Source organism: Grammomys surdaster, unplaced genomic scaffold, assembly GCF_004785775.1.
Source record: "Grammomys surdaster isolate TR1022 unplaced genomic scaffold, NIH_TR_1.0 149, whole genome shotgun sequence".
In the NCBI taxonomy this organism is placed as follows: Eukaryota; Metazoa; Chordata; class Mammalia; order Rodentia; family Muridae; genus Grammomys; species Grammomys surdaster.
The window spans coordinates 11679024-11688716 of record NW_021604607.1 but is presented as its reverse complement, the minus strand read 5'-3'; the positions used below and the strand labels follow the sequence as shown (position 1 = coordinate 11688716).

General features: G+C 39.4%; 1 non-coding gene across 1 annotated transcript; it reads right to left on the bottom strand.

Moving 5' to 3' along the window:
- Nucleotides 1-4497: 4497 nt before the first annotated feature.
- LOC114619343 lies at nt 4498-4628 on the bottom strand. The gene has a single exon (XR_003711123.1). It is a non-coding gene; the product is annotated as a small nucleolar RNA SNORA17 (small nucleolar RNA).
- Nucleotides 4629-9693: the final 5065 nt, after the last annotated feature.

The window sequence follows — 9693 nt, the reverse complement described above, 5'->3', positions numbered from 1 at the left end:
GAAGGATTAGGAGGTGTGGCCTTGTTGGAAGAAGTGTGTAGTCAGCTTTGAGGTTTGAAAGCACAAGGCAGGCCCAGTTATTCTCTCTTGCTGTTGCCTGCTGATGTGGATGTAGCTTTCTCAGCTACTTCTCTAACACCATACCTGCCTGTGTGTTATGATCCCTGCCACAATGATAACGGACTAAACTCAAACTGTAAGCAAGCCCCACTTAAATGTTTTTTCTTATAAGCTTTGCAACAGTCATGTTATCTTTTCACAGCAATAGAACACTGACCAAAACATTTATGTCATCTATTATTTGTTAGTGTAACCAGATACCATACAGAAACAACTATAGTTATAAAATACTTCATTTTGTCTTAGGGCTTATGGAGTTAGGGTCTATCATGACAAAGAAGGAATAGCAAAGGGCTTGGTCTCTAGTAACTGGTTTGAATGATATCTACTAGTTATATGGCATACTAGGAAGCACAGAATTTGACCAGAAATGGGCCATCTTTTAATCTTCCAGGGCTCTTGTGACTCTGTATTTGCCACCTAAGTCCAAGTCCTAAAGATTCTACTGTCTTTGAAAGCATCACCACAAAAGCACAGATGTTTCAACACAAGTTTCTATGTTCCACTTCTAAACTGTAACATTCTCCTAGTTCCAACAGGATCATGTAAAATGCATTCAATACAGCACCAAAAATCCCCAAAATCTTAACAGTCCAATATTGTACAAAAACAAAATGTCTCTTCTGAAATTCAATACAAAAATAGCTGTAGACTACTGTAATTTCAACATAAATATACACGCACACTCACAGAGAGAGAGAGAGAGAGAGAGAGACAGAGACAGAGAGAGAGAGAGAGAAAGACAGAGAGAAAGAGAATAGATACACAGACAGACAGATGGTAGATATATGGTAGATAAATGCACAATGCACAGAATTAATATTCTTACTCCAAAAAGAGATGAACAAGAAGCTAGCAAGGTGTCTTAATTAATGTCCTATTGCTGTGAAGAGACATCATGACATGATATTATTTTTACTGATTTAATTATTTATTTATATTTATCCTGATTGCAGCTTTCCCTCCATCCTCTTCTCTCAGTCCCTCCCTCTCACTTGGATCCATTGAGATAGATTAGCAGAAAATACTAAGGATATTTGTTAAGGCCAAGCTCATAGAGGTCCCTCTCAAAAGACTCTGATTGCAAGGTATCCTTCCTCTAATCACAGTCATTTGAAATGAAGTCAACACAATCAAATGCCATACGTTTAAATACTTGGAAGGAAATATGGCATTGCAGCACACTTGTGTATGCTTGGAAAAATTTCTAAATGTTCTGAATGTAGAAAAAGTTGAATCTATGACTACAAAGTTATCTGCCAACTCAATAATCAGTGTGTTAGCACCAGAATAACTTTTGAAAACTTGATAAACTGAAAATAATTAAGAATTTTCAAGTTAAAAACTTACATATAAGTTGTCCCTTCCTTATTTAATTATATAGTCTTTATGCAGGAATAATGTTTCTGTTCAGTGTAAATTAATAGTAACAAAACTAAAGCTAGAAGCCTTTTATCACCCCCAAATAAGTTTGCTAAAATAAATGTCAACTATATTCTGCATTTATCTTAGACTGTATTTCAGCTGTTCTAAATACAGAACATTTTTTTAGTTTTTTTATTGTTATTTATTTGCTTCACAACCCTATCAGAGCTTCTCCTTACTTCTCTCCTCCAAATCCCTCCCTCTCACCTCCATCTCATCTATCCATCTTCCTCTTCTCCTCAGAATAGGGAAGACCTTCCATTGCTACTAACCAGCCTTGGGCATTCTTCAGCTGAAACTAGACAAGGCAGCCCAGTTAGGTAAAAGGGATGCAAAGGCAGGCAATATAGTCAGACATGGCCCCTGCTCCCTTTAAGAGTCTCACATAAAGACCCAGCTACACAACTGTTACATATGTGCAGAGGGCCTAGGTCCATGCGATGATTTCTCTCTAGTTGGCAGGACAATCTCTATGAGCACCTATGGGCCCAGGTTAGTTGATTCTGTAGGTTTCCTTGCAGTGTCCTTGACCCCCCCCCCCGCTCCTTCAATTCTTCCTCCCCCCTTCCACAGGATTCCTGAAGCCCCACTTAATCTTTTTCTGTGTGTCTCTGTATCAGTTTCCATTAGTTTCTGGGTGAAGCATCTCTGAGGACAATTACATCAGGTTCCTGTCTGCAAGTATGGCAGAGTATCATTAATAGTGTCAGGACTGGACTCCCTCTCAGGCCATGTGTCTCAAGCTGGGCCAGTCATTGGTTGGTCCTTTCCTCAAATTTGGCTCCATATTTTATGTCTACAAACCTTGCAGGCAGGAGAAACTGTGGGTTTAAGGTACTGTGGTTGTTTTGGAGTCACAATCACTCCACTAGAAGTTTGGCCTTGTTACAGAAGAAAGTTGGTTCAGGCTCTGTATCCCATATTGCTATGAGTTCTAGCTATGGACTTACCCTTATATATTCCTGAGGTTTTCCACTCTCCTAGGTTTCTAGCATCCTAGAGGTGTCCCACTCCATATCCAGTTATCTCTCCCACTTCTCTCTCCCTCCATCTTCTTGACACCTTATCCCTCCTGTTCCCATCCCCACATCCCCTCACAACCATTCCTCTCCCTTCCAACCAGATGTCAAATATGTTTAACTTTCTTAGTGTTATTCATGAGTCACCCTTCCCATGGGCCCTCCTTGTTGCTTAGCTTCTTTGGGTCTTTGGTTTGTTGCCTGATTTTTCTGTAATTTATAGCTAGTATCCACTTATAAGTTAATACATGCCATGTTTATCTTTCTGGATCTTGGTTACCTCACTCATAATGAATTTTCTTGCTTGCAAATATTCATTACAGTGACTTATTTCTCTGGTGTGGGACTTCTGATTTCTACTATTCTATCAATGCCGGAACCACACTGTAACTCCTCATAGATATCCTGTTGCTTCCATGTCTTGGATATCCTGTAGTTTTAGATCTGTAGGACCAACCCCTTCACGCACTCCAGCAGTTTATCAATGGTGTAGATGTTGGGGTAGGCCAATTCAAATCCCTGGATCTGGGTCTGAGAGATATCTGAGATGAACAGTCCGACAGCTCTCCCTCTCTCATGCCCTCAGAGCCAGCTCTTCAGCAATCCTTCCTGCTAACAGGGGCAGCTCTATCATGTTGCCTAGGCAAGATGCAGGGACCAGTCTCCCGAGTGTTGCAACTGATGAGGGACATGCCCAGTTCTCCCATTCCATGACCCTGGAGCCATATCTCTTGCCTGCCTTAAATAGCAATGGATGAGGGAGGAGACGAGGGCATTTTTCCATCACCAGCTCCACTGTACAGCAGGAAAGAGACAGGCCTGGCTCTTCTGTACTCAGGCCCCCTGGAAGCATCTCACCTGCATCTCCCACATCCAGGAACAGTTCTACTGTGCTGCCCAGGGAAAATACACACTGCTGAGCACTGCAGCAGGGGAGAATAGAGACAGCTTTCTTGTTTTGATGGCCTTGGGGCAAGGTCTCCTGCCTGCTACAGGTGGCAAGGCATTGGGGATTGGGGTGGGAATCACTCCCTTGTCCATGTCACCAAATAACAGACAAGTGTTTGGGCTAGCTCTCCCACACTCATATTGATGGAGCAGCTCATCTTTTACACCTGCCATCAGGGTCAGCTTTACTGTGCTGCCCAGTTGAGGTGCAGGGCCAGCTTTCCTGAGTGCGGCAGTTCGTGAGGGGCAAGAACTGCTCTCCTGCTCTCATGACCCCAGGTCCAAGTATCCTACTTGCTGCAGATACTGAAGGACAAGGGGAGGGATGGTATCTCTCCATTATCAAGGACACTCTAAGGGAGATGAGTGGTTAGGCAGTTCTCTCATACCCTCAAGTGGCACATCTGCAAATTCTATAATAGCTGGGGCAACTACACCCAGTACTGCAGCTGGCTAGGGGTGGAGTCTACTGTTATACAGCCAGGGTGTGCTCTCCCACGATGCCCAGGTGAGGACAGGGGCCAGTTCTGCACATCCCTCAGACATCAACATGTCTCTGCTCAACAACCCAGACCAGGGACATCCACCTGGCCTTTGTGGAAACAGACCACTGCTGCTTCAGGTCCACAAACCTGGCTCCCAGGGCAGCACAAGCCAGGACAACTCCATAGGCCCAGGTGACATCACCAGCTACTCACACCAGGCTGTTCCTCACTACCTTCTAGTCTCCAGTTCTGCCTTCTCTTCATTGTGTCCACATCCTTCTCTTTCTCTTCCTCCCCCATTTCTCTACCACTTATTTGTTCCTCTTAGTGGTCCATGGACTCTGAGTGTCTGAGAGCATCTCAGGAGTGAGTGGTCTCAGGACTGCTATGCCCAGGGCTCCTGCATTATGGGCCTGCAAGTCAATGGACTTTTGGTCATCTCAAGCCAGCTCCCTTGTCTGGGCCTCCTGGTGTCAGAGCTATATCCTCTTTTTCAGGAGAATGTTAGGCTACTAATCATTCCAATGTTCATAGATTAGAACACTGTGCCTAGGCATAGCCTCTCTCCTATCTGTCACATACTGATCAGTACATGTGACACAATAGCCACACAGATGGCTCTAGGGGAAAGTCCTTAATTTCTTTCTCAGTCCATTTAATGTTTGTATGTAGGAGAGCGACTGATGATTTTCAGTTATGTTTTATATCTAGTCACTTTACTGAAGGTGTTTATCAGCTGGTAGATATTTTGAGGTTACTCATTTATACTATCATATCATCTGCAAATAAGGATACTTGGACTTTTTCCTTTCCAATTTGTATCCCCCTTCATATCCTTTAGTTGTTTTCTTGCTTTAGCTAATATTTCAAGTACTGTATTGAATAGTATGGACAGAATGGGCAGCCTTGTCTTATTCCTGATTTTAGAGGAATTGCTTTAATTTTCTCCACATTTAATTTAATGTTGGCTATTGGCTTGCTGAATATGGGGCTTGCTCACAGTTTCAGAGATTCAGTCCATTATCATTATGATGGGTAGCATGGCAGTGTACAGGCAGTCTTGGTGCTAGAGAAGGAGCTAAGAGTTCTACATCTTGATCTGCAGACAGCGGAAGGAGACTGCCACAGTGTGTGCCACAACATACTTCCTCCAACAAGGACACACCTACTCCAACATGACTACACCTCCTATAGTGCCACTCCCTATGGACCAAGCACTCACATATATGAGTCTATGGGGAGCAGTTTATTTAAACTACTACATGGCCCAACAAGAAAACTCATCCATAGATGACCCTATCTGTGTAAGAAACTCCTGAAAAAATACATTCTTTTCTGATTAATATGAATTTTCATGTACCATGACCTTTAAAATATCATTTATTTATAATTAATTAATTTTAGAATTAATTTTTTGGAGATTATCTTTTATGAGTACCATATTTATATCACTTCAATCCATCCCTCTCTGGACTCCAATATCTCCTGTCTTCTTCTCCCCACTCAAATTTATGACTGCCTTTATAGTGAGTATTATTACATACAATGGCGTCTTATCTTCTCCACACCTGTCCTAAACAGCAAAGCCCCCATTTCTCTAAATGACATGGGTGTCTAACAGCTGTACCCAGTTTGTCTACACCTGCCTATCTGCAGGTTCAAGTTAACAGGTATTCCTTTCCTTACACATTTCACAGTTCCAAATTCTTCAAGCTCTGTGTTTTGATCAGAACTGTCCCTGTAAGTCTGGGCACATACATTGAGTATATCAGTATTGCAGCCTAAATGCTATCTTCCTTTGATATTCCCACCACCAAATAAATTAAGGCATGATCTTTGGATTTAATCTTACTTGGGTTTTGATATGTGAAGAGAATATTGCTAAATTGTTCCCTAGAATGTAATAGGAATGACCTCTTGTCAAATTTCAGATAGGGTCTCTGTTTCCCTGTGAAGCTTTGTAAACAAGTATTTTTTTGTTCCATTCAAATTCCTAAACCCACAGCAAAGTGTCCATTAGACTCTACTTACCATACTTCAAAGGCTTCTCTGGCATGAAGCTTCAAACTCACTCACATTTTCTTCACAAATTGATTCTATATGCCCTTGAGCCACGTGGTCAGGTTTGTCACAGAAACCGTCCATGTTTCTCATTAATAATGTTCTGTACTTATTCCTGTAGTGCTGTGGGGAATGTTGGAACAATTACTCATTGGGAGAGATAGCCTGTATCTAGCACTGTGATTTTCATTAATTACTCAATCTTCTGGGAGCAGGACTTTCAAAAATGTGGGGTACTTCTGTTCAATATGTGTAACGGGGTTACATAAGATTTTTCAGACATTCTTCATACATGTTGCATTCTACCTTTTTAGGTCTGGATACCCATACTCAGTATAAGTTTTATTATTTTATTTTCATCTGTGATGTTTGGTTTTATTTTATATTTCTTTCTCGGTTTCCTTAAACTTTCTATACTGTGCTGTCTGATCCAATTTCATGTAAATACTTTCATCTTATAAGTTAATCGTGTTCTATTATAGCCCTTCCCAGATATCCTGAATGTCACAGATGCAATGTCATCTGACTGAAATTGTCATAACTAAATTGCTATTTCTTAATTTTCTCCTTTCAAAGGCTAAATGGAGATTTGTATTTAAGGTGGTTTTAATACTGTGTGTCCTGTGAGCTTATGTGTACTACATATGTGATTGCCCTCAGAGGACAAAGGACATTGAATCCTCTGGAACTGGGGTTATGAGCTACTGATGCAGACGCTTGGTACCAAAGCTGGGACTTCTAAAATAGCAGTAAGCCCTCTTCACAGCTGAGCCAGCTCTGTCTTAACAGCTGAGCTCCACCCAGCCTTTACGTTCATTTAGTTATCTTCAGTTCTTGTGGTAGTGAATTATGATTAAATGACTATATCGAACAGAAACAAGTTTTAATCTCATTCCATCTTTATTGCACATGTTCATTGTGTGACCTTGTTCAAGTTTTCTTATAGTGGCATTTCAGCCTCAATGAGAGTTAGTTATGAAGGATAAAGAAAAGATTTCTTATAAAACATCTTGTACAAAATGGGCAATTGAGTCATGTCAATTCACAAGCTAAGCACACACACACACACACACACACACACGAATTTCAGGTCAAGTAACTTTTACTGACTTCTGTGAAATCAACTTCAGAAAGGTCTCCAGAGGCAAACATTTTCCCATGAGATAGTGCCTTTTGACATGCAGTACTTGCCAGATAGTAATAGAAATCACATCAACCATGTTATAATAAAGGTCCTTCTTCAAACATGTAGAGTTTAAAGGAATTGTTCATTTTATTTTACCCTTTTGAAAGCCTCAATAATAATAATGACAATGACAATAATAATAGTAATAATAATAATAATCAATAATGCTTATGAAGAATAGTAGATCTTCAACTAGAAAAATGGAATCACTCTGACAGCTTTAATTGTTCACTTTGCACAATCTAAGGTAACCGATAAAGTCTCACTGAAGACGTGTTTACATGAGTTTGCCTTATGGGCATAACTGTGTGGTATTGCCTTTATTGTGTTAATTGGTGAAAGAAGACCAAGCCCACCATAAGGGCACCACTCCCTGGGCTTAAAATCTAGGCATGTATAAGTATAGAAAGAGAGCTGAGTATGTGTAAACTTTCATGCATTAACTCTCTCTGTGTCTTTTTCTCCTCTTCCCTCTGACTGTGGATTTGACCAACAGCTTCAAGTTACAATCTTGATTTTCCTACAGTGATTGACATTAGCCTGTAATTATAAATGAAATAAGCCCTTTTTCCCTTAATGTTGCTTTTGTCAGGGTATTTTATCACAGTAGAAGTGAATCTAGAACATTCATTCATGAATTAGAATATCTAAATCTAATACACAGGTATAAATATAATAAAATCAAAGGAAATGAGCAGAATTCGAAGAATTTAAACTATATTTCATACTAGAATTCATCTGTCTATTACTAGACACGGTCATAAGATAAATATTTTGTTGACCAGTTAGTGGTAGGACGTTAACACTCCAATCACCTCTCAAACACCAAGGATACCTATACTCTGACACCTGAAATCTCTAAATATTTTATAGTGAATATCAAAGGAAGCTATAATTATATGTTTAATTATGTTTATCATCCAGTTGTTTTAATATTGAGAATTTATCCTGAGGAGTCCAATAATGGAAATCTCGATTAGAGAGAAGCATGGTTGTTAGACCAATAGAGAGAGAGAGAACAGAAGGTGTTCATTGTTTAAGACAGAAGAGGGAGGAGCTATGAGAGAAGGAACACATCTACATTTAGAAGACAAAAAAGTAAGTATGGCTGCATCCTTCCATCAGCTAGGAAAGATCTCAGCCCTTAAGCTCTAAACATGTTAGCATTTGCCCTTAAAGGTAGAAGCTAACCTTTATAACTGTGAGAAAATATGTTTGTACTGGTTGAGTCAATAAACTTGTCACCTTTGTTGTAACAATAAAAACTAACACAACTTATCCTTCTAGCAATTTTCTTGAGGTAAAATAAATAAGAACAATGGTTGAATTTTCTCCATGAAAATGAAGATTTTTTGGAGGTAACACTCCTCCAGAACAAAGCCAAACATCAACAATAAAACTAAACCCTCAAACATAGCAAAACAGCCAAAACCACTTCAAATTGAAGTGTTTAAAGAGTCTTTCAAGGACCTTGAATCAAGGATGAATAGAGGCAGGTTTGAAAAGTAGTTTTCTTCATACAAAAATAAAAATCAACAACTTATGCACATATACATGTACTCCACGGACATACATGCACATATATATACATACATACTCACATGCATGCATGCATACACATTGGTAGGATTAATATCCAATCATTTATTATATGTTTTAGGAAGTAACACTTCTCAAAGTTTGCAAACAAGAGAGAAGTCATATCTTTTAAATTATAAGTCATACTGTTAATTTACATCTCGGTGAAGGGAAAAATCTTAGATAAAGATGTACAAAAATTAATACAGCATGTTAATTTATGTGAATATTAGCCAGGCTCTATGCTTTGAGAATAAGTGTATAAGTAAAGACAAAGAATAGTGCACTGACCTCTACAAAATAACATCCAGAATATTTACAAAATATTTTTAATTGCATTTGCTAACTATACCATTATACTTAATTTTGCCTCAGCTCATGTCTCTTAGGAGTATACACATGGAAAATAATGAGAAAAATAGCCGAGCACTAAAAGGAGATGGCATACAACTTGATTTAAATATTATCACTTTTTAAGCTTGAGTATCTTCTTGTTGAAAGTTGTGGCAGGTGGCCATTACAATGGCAGGCCCTTAGTTAGACAGCCCCTTGAAATGGCTAGAAAATTAGATTCATCTTGTGATTCCAGGAAGCTACATCTATTCAGTCTTATGATGGCCAAGGCTGATGTGAGATGAGTTTGACACTTACATTTGGCAATCCATCTTTGAAAAAAAATCTAAACAAAATATTATTTTCTGGTGAGATCTGCTCTGAATAATCAGTTAGGAGGTCACATGAAACATTAGAAGGAGAAATGTGCACACCGTCTACACATCTGGAGCCAGTTTGTTCTGGCTTGTGGAAAACTGTGAGATAAAACCTGAGGCAGTATTTTACTCTTGTCTCTCATGCAGTCTCAATAAAATAA